The sequence below is a fragment of the Thamnophis sirtalis genome, unplaced genomic scaffold, assembly GCF_051295495.1.
Source record: "Thamnophis sirtalis isolate CommonGarterSnake01/CBP01778 unplaced genomic scaffold, rThaSir2_p1.2 scaffold_12, whole genome shotgun sequence".
Classification (NCBI taxonomy): Eukaryota; Metazoa; Chordata; class Lepidosauria; order Squamata; family Natricidae; genus Thamnophis; species Thamnophis sirtalis.
The window spans coordinates 36,040,769-36,062,820 of NW_028261392.1; positions in this window are offsets into that span (position 1 = coordinate 36,040,769).

Consider the following 22,052-nt stretch of genomic DNA (forward strand, 5'->3'; position numbering starts at 1 on the left):
AGGTCAAGGTTGTCCCAAAAGTGCTTTTTCCCAAAAGGCAACTGAACTTTGTTTTTTCTTTGAAGGCATTTCTTTTTTTTATCCAAGCAGTTTCTTCATTCTTCATGTCTTCAAAGAAAAAAAAAATAGTACAGTTACCTTTTGGAAGAAACCACTTTTGCAACAACAGTAATGGCAATGAAATATTTCTTTGCAATTAACACTATTTTAGTGTCTACTTGCATGTCCCGTTGTTGCTTTAACTATCTTCCTGTTTTTGATATTCCACTTCAGCTTTGAAAATTGGGCAGTCTACATTCAAAGGGAGAAAGAGGGTATTTATTCATTCTAGAAAGTCGAGAAGAGTTTTGACAGAGTGACCTGTAATGGTGACATAAAAAACCAGCCCATAGAACTATTTGGATCCACCAAATTCTTGGAGTTGGTCAATTTGCCACCACACATTATGAGTCTCAGTTAATCTCAGCTCCACTAGACAATGATCTATCATAACTGAGTTAAGTCTTCCTCTCACAGATTATTACCATCTCCCCCAACTGAGAAAACCAGATCTAAACACTACCAAGAAAATGGAGGCAGGATGAAATTTTAGTAAGAGGAGTCCAGCAACCCTTCCGAAGCGAATACCATTGGAAAGGAGTGAATTGCAGAATCACTATAAAATGATATAGTGATATCATTAAAAAATGATATAACATTTTATCCCCAGGCATACGCTACTGGTAAAAAGATGTATCTTTAAATTGCTCCCATGCAATTTCAAGTAGTTTCTTTAAACATTTTGCGCAATCTTAATAATCTAAAAAAGGGGATTCAAACTTAAGTCACCACGGCGGTGTAACGTGACGTATCAGGACTTCCCCCCCTTTTGCTAAACCAGGCATGGGTGTGGCCAGTGCGTGACGCATCTGGCCTGTGGGCCGGACGTTTGACAGCCCTGGTCTAAAAGATTTAGAGATAGAAACATTAATTGGAGCCAATATTTTACATTAAATATCTAGACCTGCTAAGCTTTCCTGTAGCCAGTAGATGGCAGAAACTCCTTCCAATAGCTACTACATCAACTGTTTCATTATCTCTAAAAGCAACCTGGAAGGGTTCCTTCCAGCTGTCATCTTAATATTATGTGTGCTGGAGAGGTGTCAGTCTGTAACAGCAAATCAAGACAGAACAGCAAATATTGACTGAAATTAAGGTTGTTCGCATACTGGTCATATTTTCAGATGACATTCTTCTGTTCATTTCTAAACCTCACCTTAATATTCCTAGGTTGATGCAAGTGAAAGCTGCCTTTTATAAAACAGCAGGACACCTTATTAACGGATACAAATCAGAGTTGATTTCAATAGATGAAAATTTGGTAAACCATCTATTTAAGGCATATCAATTCTGTATTTGTACCAAATTCATTAAACGTTTAGATATGTGTATACAAAAATATATAAACTCAGTGTCAGGCCTGGAGTTATATTCTTTTTAGGATCTTTGGCCTGCCACACTCTCTATTATTTTACTATGCTGTTTCATTAGTGTAGTAATTGGGAGGGGGAATAGTAAGGAGTAGAATGGTAGAATGTGTTGTTGTCATAATATAACATTCCTTTCTAGAAGCCCAAGGTCATTCTTTGTCTCTGCACCTCTGCACCTGACCTGAACTAGACGAGTGGACATGCCAGCGTGGCAGAGGAAGATTGGACCATGTGATGAACTTGTGGGTGTGGGGGCAAGATATTGAACTTTCAACTGGGTGGAAACCTAGGAAATTTTCAGATTCGGGAGTGCCACAGATGTACCAACATGTCTCTCTTATTAAATTGGAAGTTTAAGGATAGCTCTGCCTTGGACTGATTTATTTCTGGATGCTATTTGGAACGCTGACACTCAGCTAGTAACATGTATTATAAATAAACATATATAAAGGGGTATCTTCAGAGAGATAGTAGTCATTAAGCCTCATCTTTTGGGAAAAGTTAAATTTTCTCAAAATGAATATTATTCACAGATTATTTTATATTCTGAGAAGAATATTCTGGAAAATATTTTCAGAAAATAAACTGGAGAATTTTTATAGGGTTCTTTGATTCTGCAAATATTATTACAGAAAATGCAATTAGCAATTACTTATTGTTAAAAAATTGTTGGAAGCCAACAATTGGTATTAATTTCCTGATTTGGACAACTTTGTAATGTTCACATATAGGTAGTCCTCAACTTAGAACCACAATTAAGCTCCAAATTTCTGTTGTTAAGTGAGACATTTGTTGAGTGAGTTTCCCCCCATTTTACAACGTTTTCCTGCCACAGTTCTTAAGTGAAACACTGCAGTTGATAAGTTAGTAACCTGGTTGTTAAGTGAATCTGGCTTCCCCATTGACTTTGCTTGTCAGAAGGTTGCAAAAAGTGATCACATGACCCCGGGATACTGCAACAGTCATAAGTATGAACCATTTTCCAAGCATCTGAATTTTGATCACATGATCATGGGGATGCTTCAAAGGTTGTAATTGTGAAAAATGGTCATAAAGTCACTTTTTTCAGGTCTGTAACTTTGAATGGTCACTAAATGAACTGTTGTAAGTTGAAGGCTGTGTAGCACCTTTAGTTGGAGGGATAGTATTAGCATATAAATACATTTAAATTTTCATATTTTGGAAAACAATTATGTCATTTTGGAACCTATGGAATGCAATGTCTAATAAAAACAGATTCAATCCTCTTCCCCATGCTAAACTGATTGTATAGGGTGGTATTCAGCAGGTTCTGACCAGTTCTGGAAAACTGGTAGCGGAAATTTTGAGTAGTTTGGAGAACCGGTAAATACTGCCGCTGATTGGCCCCGCACCCATCTATTCTCTGCCTCCTGAGCCCCAGCTGATCAGGAGGAAATGCGGATTTTGCAGTAACCTTCCCCTGGAGTGGGAGGGAAATAGAGATTTTACAGTACCCTTCCTTTACTACGCTCACCAAGCCACGCCCACCAAGCCATGTCACACCCACCAAGCCACACCACACCCACCAAGCCATGCCCACAGAACCTGTAGTAAAGATTTTTGAATCCCACCACTGAATTATAACATTATCAATTGTGTCAAAGATGGTGATGTGGAAAATTGGATGAAAGTGGGGATATTGATTTTCAACCAATTGATAGATGATGAAAATGGATTGTATAATGAAGAGAAAGGCTAGAATGATATGATATTTGAGAGATGTCATAGAGAAATGGGAAGCCATCTATTTGACAAAGCACCTGAGGGCAGGACAAGGAGTAAAGGGTGAAAGATTATTAAAGAGAGATCAAACTTAGAATTAAGGAGACATTTCCTGAAGTGAAAACAATTAATCAGTGGAATGGCTTGTCTGCTGAACTTCTGGTTGCTCCGTCACTGGAGGTTTTCAAGAAGAGATGGGAAAACAATTTGCCCAAAATGGTATAGGGTCTCTTACCCAAACAGGAGGTTAGACTAGAAGACCTCCAAGGCCTTTTCCAATCCTGTTATTTTTTGTTAAGATGAATTTTTAATATATGCTGTCCTGAGAGATAGTTACGATCTATCAGGTATAATTCAGTGGCAATATTTACAGTGATAACATTTGTTTACAACATTGTTTAAATAGCAGTACTTTCAGCTTCTGAACCTGAGATACTAGAACAACTGGTTAAATCTTTTAAAACTAAAAAGCCTGCTATTAGTTTTTATAGATAACTAGCTGATAACCCGGTGTTGCTCGGGTATTTATTTATAGGGGGAAAATGTCTGGACCAAATGTAATTTCTAATGTTGGATTTTTCCCCCTTAGCAGAGGGAGGCCCTTGTGGAGTGCTGTGAAGTTGTTACTATGGCAACTCCACTGCGCTGTATAGTAGAAGCCATTTTAAGGCACAACAGGCTGTATCTTAACAGAAGACACACCCCGAGGAGTGTTAGGGGTGTCTTACCCCAACAGTGTTTTTTTCCAGAGAGTAAAGTTATCTGTGTACCAAGTTTGGTTGAAATTGCTCAAGGAGTTCCAGAGTTATGCTGGAACACACACACACACACATTTTTATACATATAAATTTGTTATCAATAAATCTATTTGGCATACAAAAGTTAAGATAATAGTGGAATAAAGATTTAAGGATCCTATCCTGCTTTGTCTAGAAAATGGGAAGAGTATCTTAATTACTATAGCAAGACTGTCAATAGGCCTTAAACTACCACTTATATGACAGAAGAATATTTAGAATTTATTGGATTCTATGACATTTGTATAGAAAAAGTTTGTCTAGGATAGCATCTTATTAGAGATGGACAGTGCTTCTTTAAAATGCATGTTTTCATAATGTCCTACATTTACTAAGCTTGGGGAGAAAGTAGTGGATTATATAAATGTGTGTGGCAAATGCTAAACTTTTCAAAGAATAATATTCTGCAGGACCCAATCTGGGTCAGTCATGAGAACCAGAGATTTAGTCTTCCAAGCTTTCATGCTGGAGCCCATCCTCGGGGATTTTTTTTTCCTGGTGTGTATGTGAAAGAAGTTTCCTAAGGGTGGGCTCTAGCACGAGTCCGAAAGCTTGGAAGACAAACCTTTGGTCCTGGTCACCAACAAAGATAGGATCCTGCAACATTATCCTGGCACTTGTATATTTGCCTTCATTCGTGGATAATAGTCTCTTGAATTGCATTCAATGGATTGAAGGCCTGATTACACTTGCTATTTATGAACGGATTGTCTACAGAGTATATATATGCATAATGTATTCATTACATAATTATAATAAAATTGTAACTATTTACTGTGACATATTATATTTTATATTTATTTTTTCTATTGTATTTATTTTGCTTACTTTTTAATCACTTGTTATGTTTTTTATAATACATGCATCTATGTATTTTGTTCTTTTCATTTTTTCTTCATTTATATATATATATATATATATATATATATATATATATATATATATATATATATATATATATATATATATATATATATATATATATATATATATATATATATATATATATATATATATATAACTGTTTGTATGATGGTAAGGTGGCCAAATCAGCACACAGAAGCTTAGAACGGAATGTATGAACGATCATACCTAAATGATACCATATGAGAAGACCTCATTGATACCTCCTTGCCAATCCAACAACATTGATAACCATGTGATTCATAATGTAATCATAAGGAAACTTAAAGAGGTGAAGAATCGGAATAAATGGCAGGTCATTGCATCTTTCCTTGCTCTACATCTGTAAGATATTATTAGTGACTATACTGGATTTCTAGAGTTCTGAGCAAGAAGTCTTATCCTATCAACTTGTCATGCCACTCCTCTTTCTGGCTCCATATTCCCTGTTCTGATTGTTCTTTTATCAGCTCCTAATCAACATGCCCTCTTTGTTCTTTCAGCATTAAAAGCATTGTTTCTTTTCACTGTTCTACCTACCCTGTGACAATCTTAGTAAATGTCTCAGAAAATTAAAACAAAAATGATTGCTTGCCTTCTTTCCTTGTAACTGGACAGTATTTGGTTCCCCCTCTTGACCAAATGAATGTTCAACTTTGGAAAAGAGAATGCTCTCTTCTCACAAGAGATGGGGAAAAAAGTGTTTGTTTGTTTTTAACATTTCTGGAATGTCTGAGAAAGACTGTCAGGCTGTAACATCCTCCCACAAACATTTCCAGGAGAGTGGGAGAATGAAAAGCACTTGGGACCTTTGTGTGTATATGTGTGTAACAGGAATTGAGAGTTACAAGAAGAATATTTTTGACTGACTTGAAATACAATACAATACAATAGCAGAGTTGGAAGGGACCTTGGAGGTCTTCTAGTCCAACCCCCTGCCTAGGCAGGCCTCCCTATACCGTTTCAGACAAACGGCTATCCAACATCTTCTTAAAGACTTCCAGTGTTGGGGCATTCACAACTTCTGGAGGCAAGCTGTTCCACTGATTAATTGTTCTAACTGTCAGGAAATTTCTCCTCAGTTCTAAGTTGCTTCTCTCCCTGATTAGTTTCCACCCATTGCTTCTTGTTCTACCCTCAGGTGCCTGGGAGAATAGTTTTAATCTCTTTTCTTTGTGGCAACCCCTGAGATGTTGGAACACTGCTATCATGTCTCCCCTAGTCCTTCTTTTCATTAAACTAGACATACCCAGTTCCTGCAACCGTTCCTCATATCTTTTAGCCTCTAGTCCCCTAATCATCTTTGTTGCTCTTTTCTGCACTCTTTCCAGAGTCTCCACATCTTTTCTACATCGTGGCGACCAAAACTGAATGCAGTATTCCAAGTGTGGCCTTACCAAGGTATTATAAAGTGGTATTAACACTTCACGTGATCTTGATTCACGTGAAGTGTTAATGTTTTTAAAGAGTTATTGAGGATATATTTACCCAATTTAATAAATATTTGTCTGCAAAACAAAGGTCCAATTGAAGTTTTAAAATGAAAATTTGAAAAATATTTTGTCGGGCAGTTCTCTACAGTATCAATTATACATGTCAATTTCTTCATTACTGTGAACTGGATTGTAAAATAAATCTAAATAATTCTGCATCTTTGGGCAATAGTAATTGTTTAACACCTCAAATTTAAAAACAGCTAATAAATCATAGAGTTTGCTTGGTTAACCTAAGTAATAAAGACACATATTTATCGACATTCTATGGTTTCAATAAAAAAGGCATTGGAAGTGTGTTACTGTGTCAAGAAAGGAGACACGTTTTAAGTTTATCTGCCTTACAGGCCAGAAAATCATGTATTTTCAGAACCTTGGAGAGCAGCCATATAAAGTGGCTACTGTTTTACACAATATTGCATTTTTCTATCAAAGCAAATAAATAAGCAAAACAGATTTGCATGCAAGTGAGGGTAGTTGAGAGTAGTTTACAAATTTGCCATGGAAGCAAGGAGAAAGACAAGCTGCTTTAATGACCCTCCCTCCCTCCTCTCCATATCTGGATTTTATTTGTCAATTTTTCTTGTTTAAAAGATAGTATAATAATAATTAACAACAGTACATATTTTTACTTCAGCAAGAAGCCAATGCACTATTACTACCACCACTTTAGTCATTAAAAGCAACTCTCTAAAAATGTGATAGATTAGAAAGAAATGTGTGGAAGCTGAAAATTACTGAAATCAAGGCCATAGTACTTTAAAAAGAAATAGGCATGTCTCAGAAACACACATTAAAGTTTTAGGTATCATACAGTAGGATTTTACTAATGGATTTTATTTATGTCCTCTAATTAGCAATTTTATTTCCTGACCTTCATGACAATCTTGTTTATTCCTTCCCAACCTCCTTCTCTATCCCTCTGCAACTATATGTACATATAAAAATCTCATTCAGACATCACTTCTCCATCCATTTGATGAAGTGGACAAGATCTGCAAAAGCTTCAACTGGAACAAAATTAAATTGGTTAGCATTTAAACATCCATAACATTATTTTTAAGGGCATCCATATGTTCTTGGGCTTTTGCTCCAAGTCAGTTGGGCTAATAGCAATGATAAGTGGTGAAGTCCAGAACACTGGCTTGATAATCATTGGAGACTCAAGAGTTCTTATACAACTAGTAAGTTTTGATGTACGAATAGCCAACTGTTTCTGTAACAGAGGTTGTCCCCCCCCCCCCTTGCTGTTTACTCAAGGGAATAAACCTGATCCTATCTTGTTTTCGATATCACCTAAGGCTTAGCTTATGTGCTGACAGGAAAATAGCTTGCCAATGCAAGAAGCTTTTGACTTTGGAAGCAAGCTGCAGAATAGTGCTTAAGCACTGAAGTTATATAAACTATTCCATGACCCATAGTGTTTGAAGTATTTTTGAGGTTATGGTTGAAAACTGCATAATGCAGCTGTTTGGGATGTTCATTTCTTAGGCTTTCATTTATTTTTGTTGTTATCAGCTGCATATGTGTCCTGGGGTGGGGAGAGTTGAGAGAAAGAGAGAAGAAAGACATTCCTTTCCCCACCATTGTTATTTTGCTTACGGGGACAGTTTTACAGATATACTTATGAAATTGTCTGAGAAACAAATCCAGTAACCTTGTTCTATTTATACAGTTAAGGAATAACAAATATGCAGTGATATGAGCAAGCAGCAGGATTCATTTTTCAAGACAATGTGCGTATCACAGCTTCTAGCTGAGGTTCATCCATCCTTGGAAACAAAGAGCTGGCTATAAATATTGGCTGAACATTTTATGTAAGTCTACCTCTCCCAGGTTTTGCAGTGTTCTGTTTGTCTCTCTCTCCCCCCCACCACCATTAGATATTGCTGGAATATTGGACCAGAACTAAAATCTCTGGTTAGGAAGATCAGAAAAATAACGAGCAATAAGTCATGTCCTTCATCCATGCAGCAATGTTGACAGAGTACCTACCAAGGAAAATAGGTGAATGCGGAATGCTACTAGTACAGTAGACAGCTGAAGAAGATGGAAAAAGGCATTGGAAGGCTACCTGAAGGACAAAGAAGAAGATGCACTGAAGCTAGTATCTCATGAAAACTGACTGAATTTTGGAGTGACCAAATTGACCTACAAGAAAGACTAAATGAACAACAGAATGGAGGCATGGGAAGACAAATCATTATTACATGGCCAGTACATTAATACAATTAGCAAGGATAACAAGACCTAGCAATGGCTAAGAGCAGGAAAGTTGAAGAAAGAAACAGAAGGGCTAATTCTGGCTACACAAGACCAACTGTCAGGCCTGCAATTATATTCCTTTTGGGATCTTTGGCCTGCCACACTCTCTCTTATTTCATTATGCTGTTTCATTAGTTTAGTAGTTGGGAGGGGGGAATAGAAAGGAGTAGGATTGTGGAATGTATTGTTGTCATTCTTTTCTAGAAGACCAAGGTCATCTTTTGTCTCCGCACATTTGCACCTGACCAGAAGCAGCTGGGAGGAGATGCCAGCGTGGAAGATGATAATTCACCCATGTGATGGATTTGTGGGTGTGGGGACAAGATCATGAACTTTTAACTGGGTGGGATTCTGATGTAACTTCCAGAATTGGGATTCCGTAGCACGATGCCAAGATGTCTGATTTATCAAATTGGAACTTTAAGGATCATTTTGCCTTGGACTCTGATTTAATTTTACATCATACTTGGAACGCTGACATTTGCTTTAAGAACACACAAAACCAGAATTGAAAAGACAGCAACAGATAGCAAATGCTGCCTCTGCAAAGAAGCTGAAGAAACAGTGGACCAACTGGTTAGCTGGTGCAAGAAGATCACATAGACTGATTTATTTTTTTAGGATTTTATTGGAAATTTATATGCCGCCCTTTTCCCTGAGGGGACTCAGGGCGGCTTACAACAATGAAGGGAAGGGAGTGCAAGACAAGACTTAAAAAGAAAAGAATCGTGATTAAAAGAAAATTGATCGTAAAAACACAACATTCACTCAACATTCGGGCGGGGTTAGAGTAATCCTATCCCCAGGCCTGACAGGATAGCCAGTTCTTAAGGGCTGTGCGGAAGGCCTGGACTGTGGTGAGGGTACGGATCTCCACGGGGAGGTTGTTCCATAATGTCGGAGCTGCAACTGAGAAGGCTCTCCTCCGCGTAGTCGCCAGTCGGCACTGGCTGGCGGATGGAATTCGGAGGAGGCCTACTCTGTGCGATCTGATGGGACGCAGGGAGGTAATTGGCAGGAGGCGGTCTCTCAAATAGTCAGATCCACTACCATGGAGCGCTTTATAGGTGGTAAGTAAGACCTTGAAGTGCACCCGACGATCAACAGGTAGCCAGCGCAGCTCACGGAGGATTGGTGTTATATGGGCGAACCGTGGTGCGCCCATGATCACTCGCGCGGCCGCGTTCTGGACTAGCTGAAGTCGCCGGATGCTCTTCAAGGGCAGCCCCATGTAGAGCACATTGCAGTATTCCAGCCTAGAGATCACAAGGGCTCGAGTGACTGTTGTGAGAGCCTCCCGGTTCAGGTAGGGCCGCAACTGGCGCACCAGGCGAACCTGGGCAAATGCCCCCCTGGTCACAGCCGACAAGTGGTGGTCAAAACTCAGCTGTGGATCCAGGAGGACTCCCAAGTTGCGGACCCTATCTGAGGGGAATAAATTTTGCCCCCCCAGCCTGATTGATGGAACGTTAGCCAAATTTTTGGGAGGAAAACACAACAGCCATTCGGTCTTTTCCGGGTTGAGTACCAGTTTGTTAGCTCTCATCCAGTCTTTAACAGCCTCAAGGCCCCGGTTCATCACGTCCACCGCTTCATTGAGTTGGCACGGGGCGGACAGATACAACTGCGTATCGTCCGCATATTGATGGTACTTAATCCCGTGCCTCCGAATGATCTCGCCCAGCGGTTTCATGTATATGTTAAATAGCAGGGGGGACAGAACCGAGCCCTGCGGCACCCCATAGGTTAGGGGCCTCGGGGACGATCTCTCCCTCCCCACCAACACCGACTGCGACCTGTCCGAGAGGTAGGAGGAGAACCACTGTAAAACAGTGCCGCCCACCCCCACCTCCCGCAGTCGTCGCAGAAGGATACCATGGTCGATGGTATCGAAAGCCGCTGAGAGGTCGAGGAGAACCAGGATGGACGCATAGCCTCCATCTCTGGCTCTCCAGAGATCATCGGTCAATGCGACCAAAGCGGTTTCAGTGCTGTAACCGGGCCTGAAGCCAGACTGGAAGGGGTCAAGGTAGTTAGCTTCCTCCAAGGTACGCTGAAGCTGTAAGGCCACCACCTTCTCAACAACCTTCCCCAGAAAGGGGAGGTTGGAGACTGGACGATAGTTGTTAAGAACTGCTGGATCCAAGGACGGTTTCTTCAGGAGGGGCCTCACCACCGCCGCCTTAAGCGCGGTGGGGAGGTGTCCCTCCCGAAGAGAGGCGGTAACAACCGCCTGGATCCAGCCTCGTGTCACCTCTCTGCTGTTGGCAGTCAGCCAAGAGGGACACGGGTCCAGTATGCAGGTGGAGGAACTCACAGCTCGCATAGCCTTGTCCACATCCCCAGAGGCAACATCCTGAAACTCAACCCAGAGATGGTCTACCAAGTTATTCCCCTGTGTCCCGGCTGGATCTGCAGGGGTGGAGTCCAGTTCCGATCGAAACCGAGCAATTTTGTCCGCCAAGAACTGACTATATTCCTCAGCCTTACCCTGCAGGGGGTTCCCCGTCTCCCTCCTATTTAGGAGGGAGCGGGTTATCCTGAACAGGGCGGCTGGGCGAGACTCGGCGGACGCTACCAAGGAGGCAATGTGTGATCTTTTGGCGGTTCTCAATGCCCAAATATACTCCTTGGTGCAAGCTGTCAACAGTGCTCGGTTCGATACGGACCTGTCGGATCTCCACCGGTGCTCTAGGCGTCTCCTCCGGCGCTTTATCTCGCGGAGCTCCTCGGTGAACCAAGGGGGTCTCCGCGAGCCGCTGACCCGGAGGGGCCGTAGTGGCGCAATTCGGTCTAGAGACTCTGATGCCGCCGAGTGCCAGGCCGCAGCAATAGTCTCCGCCGAACTGTGGGCGAGAGCATCTGGAATGACCCCAAGCTCCGTCTGGAACCTAACAGGGTCCATCAGTCGCCTGGGGCGGAACCACCTGGTCGGTTCCTCCTCCCTACGGTGGGGGTTTGGCCTCCGGAAGTCTAGCCTCAGTAGGTAGTGGTCTGACCACGACAGGGGAATGATCTCATTTCCCCTCAGACCAAGATCATAACTCCACTGCTCCGAGAGGAATACGAGGTCGAGTGTATGTCCTGCCAAGTGGGTAGGGCCTCGAATTACCTGGGTCAGGCCCATGGCTGTCATGGAGGCCATGAACTCCTGCGCTCCATCCGAGTGTTCACCGAGCGAAGGCAAATTGAAGTCCCCCAGAACCATTAGTCTAGGGAACTCAATTGCTAGCTCGGCTATTGACTCGAGGAGCGCAGGGAGGGCCGCTGCAACGCAGTTGGGAGGCAGGTACGTTAGCAGCAAACCCGCTTGACCCTTGAGGTCCAACTTCACTAGCAGGGACTCACACCCGACAAGCTCCGGAGCAGGGATCCTACGAGGAGCTAAAGACTCCCGGACTACAATAGCCACACCGCCACCCCTTCCCTGGGCTCTCGGCTGATGAAGCACCTGAAACCCGTCTGGGCACAGCTCTACGAGGGGGACTCCTCCCTCCGTGCCCAGCCATGTTTCAGTAATACATGCCAGGTCTGCCCCCTCGTCTACAATCAAGTCCCGGATGAGGGGAGCCTTATGGATAACAGACCTGGCATTTAGCGACAGCAGCCTGAGACCAGGGTCCTGATCGCTCACGTCATCTGACCTTGGAGTGGGACTCATAGGGCCGGAAGGAGGGATCTCTGCAATATAGCGAACCCTCCTTCCCCTATAATGGCCAGCCCTAAAGTCCCCGCCATATCTGCCTCTCCCTGTTATGACCGCAATGCTCCGACTCTCTCCCGTGGGCATAATTCCCCCAACCACCCCAATGGCCCCCGCTTGCCCCGCCAGGTCCTCCGAATCAGGCATACTCAGACACTCACACAGGCAGTCCCCACAATATAATTAAAACACAAAAAGAATACAGCAATAATAGTGCTAAAAGTGGGTCTTTCATACTAACTCATTCAGTCCCACGCACTCACATTCACACCATCCCAGACAATCTCATGCACTCAACAAACCAATTTAAAAATTAAAATTTAAAAATTAAAAGTTGCGCAAGTTGGCAAGTCCGTACTAAGCTTGTGATAGTCCAAGGCGTCCTCCACCCTCCCCTAGAGGGGGAGAGGGGGAGAGGTACTCCACTCCTCTCCCTTCCTCTGGCAATTAATTGGCAGGATGGTTAAAGGCCCAGTTCCAGTCCGCTGAAAATACGTAGAGGGGGGAGGATGGTGCTTCTCTCCTTCTAATAGGATTGAAAAGTCCCAGGAGTCTAGATGGTTTAGGGGCCTGCCAAAGATGTTAAGTCCGGACTGCCAAACGTTTAGTAAAAGGCAGAGTCTGAGTGGCTGCAGTAGTGACACTGGAGCAGAGAGAGGTGACACTGATTGAACAGGTGTAGTTCGTTCATGCATATAAAAATCTGTGTAAAAATCCGAGGGCTGCAGTTGCAGTAGTGGCCACTGGGGGGAGTCCAAGCTGCCAGCTCGTTGTCTCTCCGGAGTAATGGCGTCTAATACAAAATGATGACAATAATGGTGACTAATGCGATACTCCTGGAGTGGTAGCAGCAGTGGATGGCACTGGTCACCACAGGAGGCCTGTCGTTGGGGTCCTTGAGTCCCAGTCTGAGCAGAAAGATGGTCAGGCAACGTGGAGCCTCGTAGGGACAGCGGCAAAAGCGGAAGAAAGCGCCGCGCCAGGAGGGAAGGGGGGGAGTCCACAGGGCTATGGTGGGGGCAAGAAGCCAGTCCCCCAGACCCGATAGACATCTCTCCTGGGCTCCCCACCCCCTCTTCGGGACACACACCAACGCCTCGGCACTGCTCATTCAAAGGGAAAGTCTTCAAAGGGAAAGTCCAACGATTCCCAGGGCAACGAGGCTGAAACCGCCGCCTCTCGTACAAAGCCGTCTCCGCCACCGCCGCCAGCCAGCTGTTTAAATAGGTCAGCGAAAGAAACGGGGGAGGTAACGCCGTCCAGGAGCCGCTCAAATGCAGCCCCCTCCTCAAATAGTTACCTCCCTGGAGAGCCCAAACGTCTGTGCTCTGCAGGAACCCCTCTGCTTCCATGTCCGGGTCCTGGTCATCTGAATTATTTCTTTGCTGTCTTTCGGTAGCCGGAGCGGTTGAGCGACTGAGGCATGATAAAGTAGCAACAATGCTGAATTGAAAGAGCTGCAAGAAATACCATTTGCCTGGAAGCAAGAACTGGTGGGACTATAAAATAGGTAAAGTAATAGAAAATGAAACAACAACATCTACCCTTATAGGAGCTATGGTGATGCAGTTTTTAGGATGCAGTATTCCAGACCAACTCTGCCCAGAGTCTGGAGTTTGATCCTCATTGGCTCAAGGTTAAATCAGCCTTCCATTCTTTCAAGGTTGCTAAAATGAGGAGCCAGATTTCTGAGGGAAATATGATGACTCTGTAAACTGCTGAGACAGTGTTGTAAAGCACTATGGGGTGGTATACTGTATGTCTAAGAGCTATTGCTATAGCTAATGCTATCCCAGGTCTTTGGGAAGGTGGATAAAAATGGTATTTTGGATAAGTGGATGCCAGACCAGTCTAAATATCTAGTTGACTTAAATCTAATGAACAACAACAACAACAACAACAACAACAAAAACCCTAACTGTAAGTAATACAATTTTCTGCAACCAAGAACTGGTGACATCATGAAATAGAAAAAGTATTAGAAGATGAAGGAGTTAAATTGCTCTGGGATTAAAAGATAGGCATCTGCTGCATAATACTCAAGATTTTCAGTGGATACAAAAATACCCTTATACCCCAGACTTACAGTGGATATCCCTATACCTCTATATTCCTATTAAAATGCCAAGATTTTCAGAGGTAAAAAAATCAGACCAAAATGTGACCCACACCTGACCTACCCACAAGATTCATCCCCTGACTTGACTTCCCTAACACAAAACCTTCTGATCACATGAAGCCTTTATAGGCAAAACAAAGACAGTGACAACCCCTAAATTCTGCTGAAAATGTTACCTAGTCTGGTAATGAAATGTTCAGAAACCAACCCACAAACTTGGAGAATGAACTTCCACTCATTTTAGTCTTTTGGGGGTAGGATGCCTACCAGCATGGCACACCTTGCCTTGGGAATCTTTGCCCGTTCTTCTTTGTGAAAACACTCCAAAACTCAGATTGCAGGTGTGTCTCCTGTACACAGCCTTCTTCAGGGAAGAATAATATCTGCTCAGTGAAGTCTGTTTGAGATTTAGCCAAGTGGCATATTTTATACAGACTAAAACTTTGGCTTGTAACACCAAAGGATTAAACAGTTGCTTCAGATCTTTGGCAATATCAGTACTTTGGAGAAATATTCAGTGCATGTTTTTCTCCATTTAATGCATTTTCCTCTTTCTCTCTCTGCCTTTGAGTCACTCCTGATTCCTGGTGACTGTTTAGATAAGCCTCATCAATTTTCTTGACAACATTTTTTTTCCAGGAGTGGTTTGCCTTCTTTCTAGGGCTGAGAGAAAGTGACTGGCCCAAAGTCACCCAATTTGCCTGATGTCTAAAGTAGGGCAACAATTTACATCTCAGTTTCTAGGCTGGTACCTTAAGCATTACGTTAAACATGTGCTCTGCATCCCTCTCTTTTTTGGGGGTTTAACTAACCCACCACCAAACATCAGCTTGGAAAGTAGTGCTAATAATTAAAAGAAAATATGAAAGCTAAAAGCTTTCCTCACATTTCAAAAGGAATATAGGGAATGTATTACCTATAAGTAGATGTGTACTATAATACATTGAAGCAGGTTGAACAAAAAAAAATGGACCCTTTGATCTTCCAAAAACTTGGCTTTGAATCTTTTTATCTTGAGAAATTTTGGAAAGTTTTTTTAAAATACAACCTGTAATTATATTTATATGATGGTCATATAAAACAATGAGGGAAAATAAAAACCTTCAAATGAAGACTTCTTGAAATCATATTAAGCACAGGGAAAAAACAGTTTCTACAATTAAGAAGTGATTATCCTATGCAATGCAGTAAAGAAGGATTATTATTCTTTGTAATTCCTGCCATAACGTTGCGGATTATGCACTTTAATTCCTTGCAGTTGAAAGAAGTGGTAGTGCAAATCTGACATCTCTGGATTAAAAATGATTGGTGAGAAAGTTATAATTCAGAAGATGAGAGAACTGGGATAACAAGAGTGGATAACATTCTCCTGGGCAATATAAAGTATGCTACTTGGAATGAATTCCTGATGGAATTTACATCTGTTGAAAATAATTCTTCAGAAAGGCTCCTCAGTGGCAACATATTTACTAAATCAGGAATGAGGACAGGATAAAATGTGGAGTTCTTATGCCAACGTTATCTGTACGCAACAATATTTTCAAGGTGACACTACCAAGAACATGTTCTCCTATTATAATAGAGGAGAACCTCTCTCCCTATCCTTTTACCTTCTGGAGGGCTATGAAAACCTGGTTCTTCCTCACCAATTGGGCTTGAATGGAGGTTTTGCTGAGAGGCCTGGTACTTGGCAGGAACAGGGTACTTTTGTTCTTAATTATGGTTTATGGATTGTGGTGAGCTAAGCCACTTAGAGCTATTGTATGAACCAGCTGGCCATATAAGTCCTGTAAATAAAAAGAAAATACTGAATTTTGCCTCCTGACTCCTTAATAAAGCTAGGTATATGTACCTGACATTAGAAGAAATGGTTTTGCACAAGTGTTGTGCACGAATATGTTCAAAAGGTACCCGCCAGAGGTGGTATTCAGCCTGTTCTAACAGGTTCTGGAGAACCAGTAACAGAAATTTTGAGTAGTTTGGAGAACCAGCAAATAGGCTGGCCCCACCCCCACTGCCTCCCAGCCTCTCAGCTGATCTTCTTTTGTTGCCCTGAACAGGAGAATGGAGCTGGAAAGCAGGTTAATGAGATGGGGAGGGAATGGGGATTTTGTAGTAACCTTCCCCCAGGAGTGGGAGGGGAATGGGGATTTTGCAAAAAGAGCCATGCCCACAAAGGCCTCACCCACAAAGCCACACCATGCCTACAAAGCCACGCCCACAGAAACGGTAGTAATTTATTTTGAATCCCACCACTGAATCCAGCTGTCCACTTTCAGAAGAACATGTTTCTTAGAATCTAGGTTCCAAAAGTTTAGCTCAATTTCAGAAAGCACAAAGCCTCTGTTCATGAAGTAGCAGTCGATATTGGACTTTTCTTTGAACAGAGGTTTACTACTTTTTGAGATGAATGCTAAACCTCTGTTTAAAAGTGATCAAAATGTTTCTTACAGAGATGGTTAGATTAGCTCTTTCTCTGTGCTTCACCAAATCTCTGAACTGGAGTCAGCTTGGACACCAGGCAGGCACAGAGAAAAAGACCAGTCTAAAAGAATTGGACTCTCCCCCTCCCAAACAGTAGGGCCTTGGAGAAGAGCAACTGGTAAATAAAAAGGAAAGGAGCATGTCCATACCAGTCTAAACTGGACATTGGCACTAGCTGATTCCACCTTCTAAGACTTACCTGACTGCATAAAAAAAGAGTGGTTGGCAAAGCACACCAGATTTGTCAGAGAATTCATGACTGGAAGAGACATGGTAACAAGGTCAGCCAATGAATAGGGCTTAGTAACAAGTTCAGCCAATGGGAACTGAAACATCTTGGAGCCTGGTGTGATTTAGCCCTGCAGCTCTTGAGTGCTATGCTGAGAATTGAAACTGAAACTAGTCTGGTATTATTCTGCTCTGAACTCTGAACTGAAACTCAACTGTTCTCTCCTCTGCCTGTGAACCAGCTGTTGGTGTTGTACATTTATTCATGTGTTATTATGTATATAAAGAAGTTAATGAATCCTGCTGAATCAGTTATCTGTGTGTGCTTTCTGGATTTGATTTCTGCAACAAACTCTAACAAGATTGTATTTGATTCAAACTCTGTCTCAGGATAAAAAGAGAAATATCACCAGTACAATTAAATATTTTTAAAGACTGCCTCAGTTATGGGCTGGCAATTGGGATGAGGGCTATGCAGAACACAGTGGTGGCTTAGCTCCATAGTTACAGTAGATAGATGTAAGTAAACAAAGGTTGCTAGACCATCTTTATTCAGAGTGCTAAGGAAGATTCTGGTCTAAAATCCTCACCTGGTGTTATGGAATATTTCTTTTTTTTCTTTGTAAAATAAAATGTTCTTCATAATATGCTAGTTTCCTTTTACTTCTCAGTCTTTTTCTCTGAAGCTTGGATGTAAAGCCTTTCCTGTTGCCAGTTTTCTTATGGTACAAACCATTTATCTGCTATGGGTATTAGCCAAGAAAATCCATGACGAAAAGGCTCTCAGCCTCTTGAGGATACAGCACATTTTGGAGAGTGATTGCCTGCCTGCCAACTACATCAAAAACTGCCACCAAGATCACATTTTCTCTTTAATTTGAGCATTAGTGTGAAAACTCTTTAGGGAATTCTTGTAAATTTGATTACATCTTGAAATGAACATCTTGCATCAGGGGAATTAGCAGCATAGATTTCTTCATTCCCTTCATTTTGTCTCATGTAGCCCTTACATATGTATCCATCATGCTATTCCCCATCAGAATAAGCAACATTATGCAGATATTGAAAATATTAAGAAATAGAAAGCAAAATAAAGGCAGGAGATAAGAAAAAGAAACATAGCTAAAACCTTGACATTTCTTTCTATCTTTGTAAACCATTCTTGGTTCTATTTTACCACCTCTATATACCAATTCAAACACTGCTTTTTGCTTTTTTAGATTTTTTACTTTTCTCTACTTGAGGATCTAATCAACTGAATCCAATAAGGATTCTTAAAGTCTTCCTTTTCCTCTTAACTGAGTCACTTTTCTTTCATATGCTCGTTTTGTGATTTGAACCTCAATCATTTTCTCCGTTTGACCAAGCAACCTCAATATATTTCCTTTATATTAGTTGTTCAGTTTTCAATCCACATTCCTTCAGCCCACAACTTCAACTCCTTTTTATTCATAACTTACATATTTCTTAAATCATCAATTCACCTTGCCTTTATATTCTCTGAACATACCCACTCCATGCTTCCATAAAACAAAATAGATGGAACCATGCTTTGTTAAGAAAAAAATATTCCTTGAAGAAGATTACTTATGAACTGTTATCTTTTTATAAATGTTTTCCCATGTTGCAAATTCTCCATACATTTCCCCATCTTTAGAAAACATCCCACCAAAATATACCCATTCATCTATTGCCGCTGTTTTCAGATCCATAATTCATATTGCTCCACACAATCTCCGTAACTTTGTTTAGAAATCACGAGGGTTCCCATGGTATCATCTGTGGAAAGCAATGCATAATACTCACTGATGGTGTTCTCTAACCATTTTCTTGCTTATTTTAACTTTTAGATTGTCTTCTATGGTTAGATTTTTGGTAGATTGGGCTATAGTTTGTTTATTTGTTTGTTTTTTACATGAAGACTGAGAATGAGTTAAGCAGTTCTGCTTTCTCTTTGCTCCCTGTTACTTCCTTGCCATCTTCTCTTATTAGTGGATCAATTGTTTTCTTGACTTTTTTCCTTATTATTTATATGTTGAAAGAAACGTTTTAAAATTTTTATCTTTCTCTTCATTGCAAGTCTGTTCGTTTTGAGCCTTTGCTTTCCTGACTTCATCTTTACAGATTTGGGCTGTCTGCTGATATTCTGATTTAGTTATTTGTCTCTCTTTCTACTTTTTGGACCTGTCCTTTTTGTCTTTCAGTTTATCAAAGAGATCTTAGTGAAACCATGCTGGTTTCTTCTTGGATTTCTTACTTTTCTTTTTCAGAGGTATTATGCTGGACTAAGCTCTTATGATCATATTTTTCAGAGTTTCCCATGCTTCTTGAGTTGCTTTTCCTTTTAGGATTTTCATCCATGGAATCTTTCTTAGAATCTCTCTGAGTTTGTTAAAACCAGTTCTTTAAAAGTTTAAGACATTGGTTGGATTATAGTCTATTGCTTGTGTTTGTATTATATTGAATTTCAATATGACATGGTCACTCTTGTCCAAAGTTCTGGCAACTTTAACTCCTCTATCACTTCTTATTATTACTGGTAGTAAGAATTAGGTCCAGTACAGCTTTTCCTCTAGTTCCCTCCTCTACTTTTTAAGTTGTCAGCTAATTTGCCCCAGCTCCTGCCCACCTAGCAATTGTAAAGCAACCAAGTATGAGTAGATAAATAGGTACCATTCAGTGGGAAAGTAATTGTTCCATGCACCTCAGTGTATAGTCATGCTGGCCACATGACTATAGAAGCGTCTTTAAACAACATTGGTTCCCTCAGCTAAGAAATGGAACAGAGTACCACCGCCTTGAGTCAGACATGACTGGACAGGAAAAACCTCTACCTTTACTCTTATTGCATTCAACAATCAACATTCAATTTTATACTTGTGCAAACATTCTATAAATCAATATAGTCACTGTATCTTGCACTTTCACTAAATCAATCATAATTTTGCTTTTCATATTCATACACTACTCAATGAGCCACTAACAATCAAAAATAATTTCTGCACACATTCTGCTTGGCCCTTCACTTTCTCATTGGGCATTCATGGGAGGGACAAGAGAGATCATGTGATCACAGACAAGGTGATATCATCACACAATAGAATGACTTATATATTTGTGCTAGGTGTTGGAATCAGGTATATGAGGGTAGATGACATGTCATTCTATATATACCCACAATTTGACAACTTCACCCTTTGTCACAAATGCATTCCTTGCTCTCTGTTGATCAGAATTCTGCAAAGGACCAGACACTTTGTAAAATGACAAACTAAAATCCAATAAAATAGTTTTGCCTGAATTTTAGTGGATAGATGCTTGCCTGCTGTGAGACAACCCTGACTTTGCTAAATATGTCTTCCAAAGACAATAGATAAATTATAAAGTCAATCTTTATGTGTGCATGCACAAGAGTGTAATGTGCATAAGTACAATGACTATTACCACATGATAAGAAACAATGAAATGATGCACTTCTGAATATTAGGGGTGTTGGTTGCTGCCTAAGTTTAAGAAGCTAACATTTCTCTTTCTGGATTATTTGCATTGTCGATTGTGTCAGAAAGATTCCTGTTGAGGTTCCATTTTTGCAAATCTTTCTTCTGGGTTCAGATTCAGTGCTGATGGAGAAGTTCATTGTCTGCTTATCTTACATTCAGCACTTGCAAGATCGATTCAGGGCTGCTTAAGAGTCTCTGTTAAGGTGGCTGAATTTGCATATGAACTCCATCTTTGAAATCTACCAGCAACAAAAGTGCATCTACAGCCAGAAGTGGCGGTGTAAAAAAAAACCTTCTTTCAGGTCTATTTTCTTTTTTCTTCCCTCTTCCCACAGTTATTTTTTAATTAAAAAATAGAATACTTTATGCATATTCAATGGCGTCTGAGGGAGAAATTTGTGTGGCCTAAGGACTGTCTTTCTGCTGTTTTCAGATACAGTTTCAGTGATTTGCAACCTCCAAAAGAGTCTGTCCCCAGTTTAACTCCGTCATCCTGTTTTTTAAAAAGTTGCTCTATTATTCCTACAAACAGAACAAGTCACAAATGATGCTCCTGCTGGGGTTTTAAATGAAAGCTTTCTTGTTGCTAGCGGCACTCATCTCTCTTCTACTTTTGCAAGACACTTTTTGAGCTCTGACTCATTAGTTTATCCTCAGAGAAGTTGATTACCAACTGCTAGTAGTTGACAACAAGGAAGTCTGGCTCTTCTGAAGAAATTTCAGACTGCAGCTGATGGACCTTAGACATTTCTTCTCTTTCTCTTCATATGGGGATCCTTTAATTAAAGCAGAAATAAGAAATTCACATGCAGTGGCTAATTTGGTCTAAAGCATTTTGATGGAGAACAAGGGTGTCTGTATTATCCTACAAATCAAAACAGTGTGTGAACAGGTGTGCACTTTCAGGATTATTACCTTCCATTAGATATGTCTCCAAATTTGCCAGAACCATTCTCAGCTCAAAAAATGGGAATTTGAGTATTTTAAGAGAATGTGTGAAAATGCATTTTTAAGGGAAATACATATATATAAGTGCATTTTAGAATAAATGGAGCACAATTCCAATGCACTATATAAGCATTATGTACATGTTTTCATTTCTCAGTCTAAAATTTTGGATTAGGTATATATGAAATTGACGAAGATTGTAAATAGATTGTTGCTTTCTCAGTACAAGAACTTTGCTGTCTAGTTTAGTTCTTTGGGGTTTCTTCTTGATGAAAAAATATTGTTGATAGCACATTTATACTGGGTAGGCAGGGAAGGAATGACAAACCCCACCCACATTTCTTATGTTGGTTTGCCCTTTAGTAAAGTCTCAGTTTTATGTACTTCCAATCCAATGTTG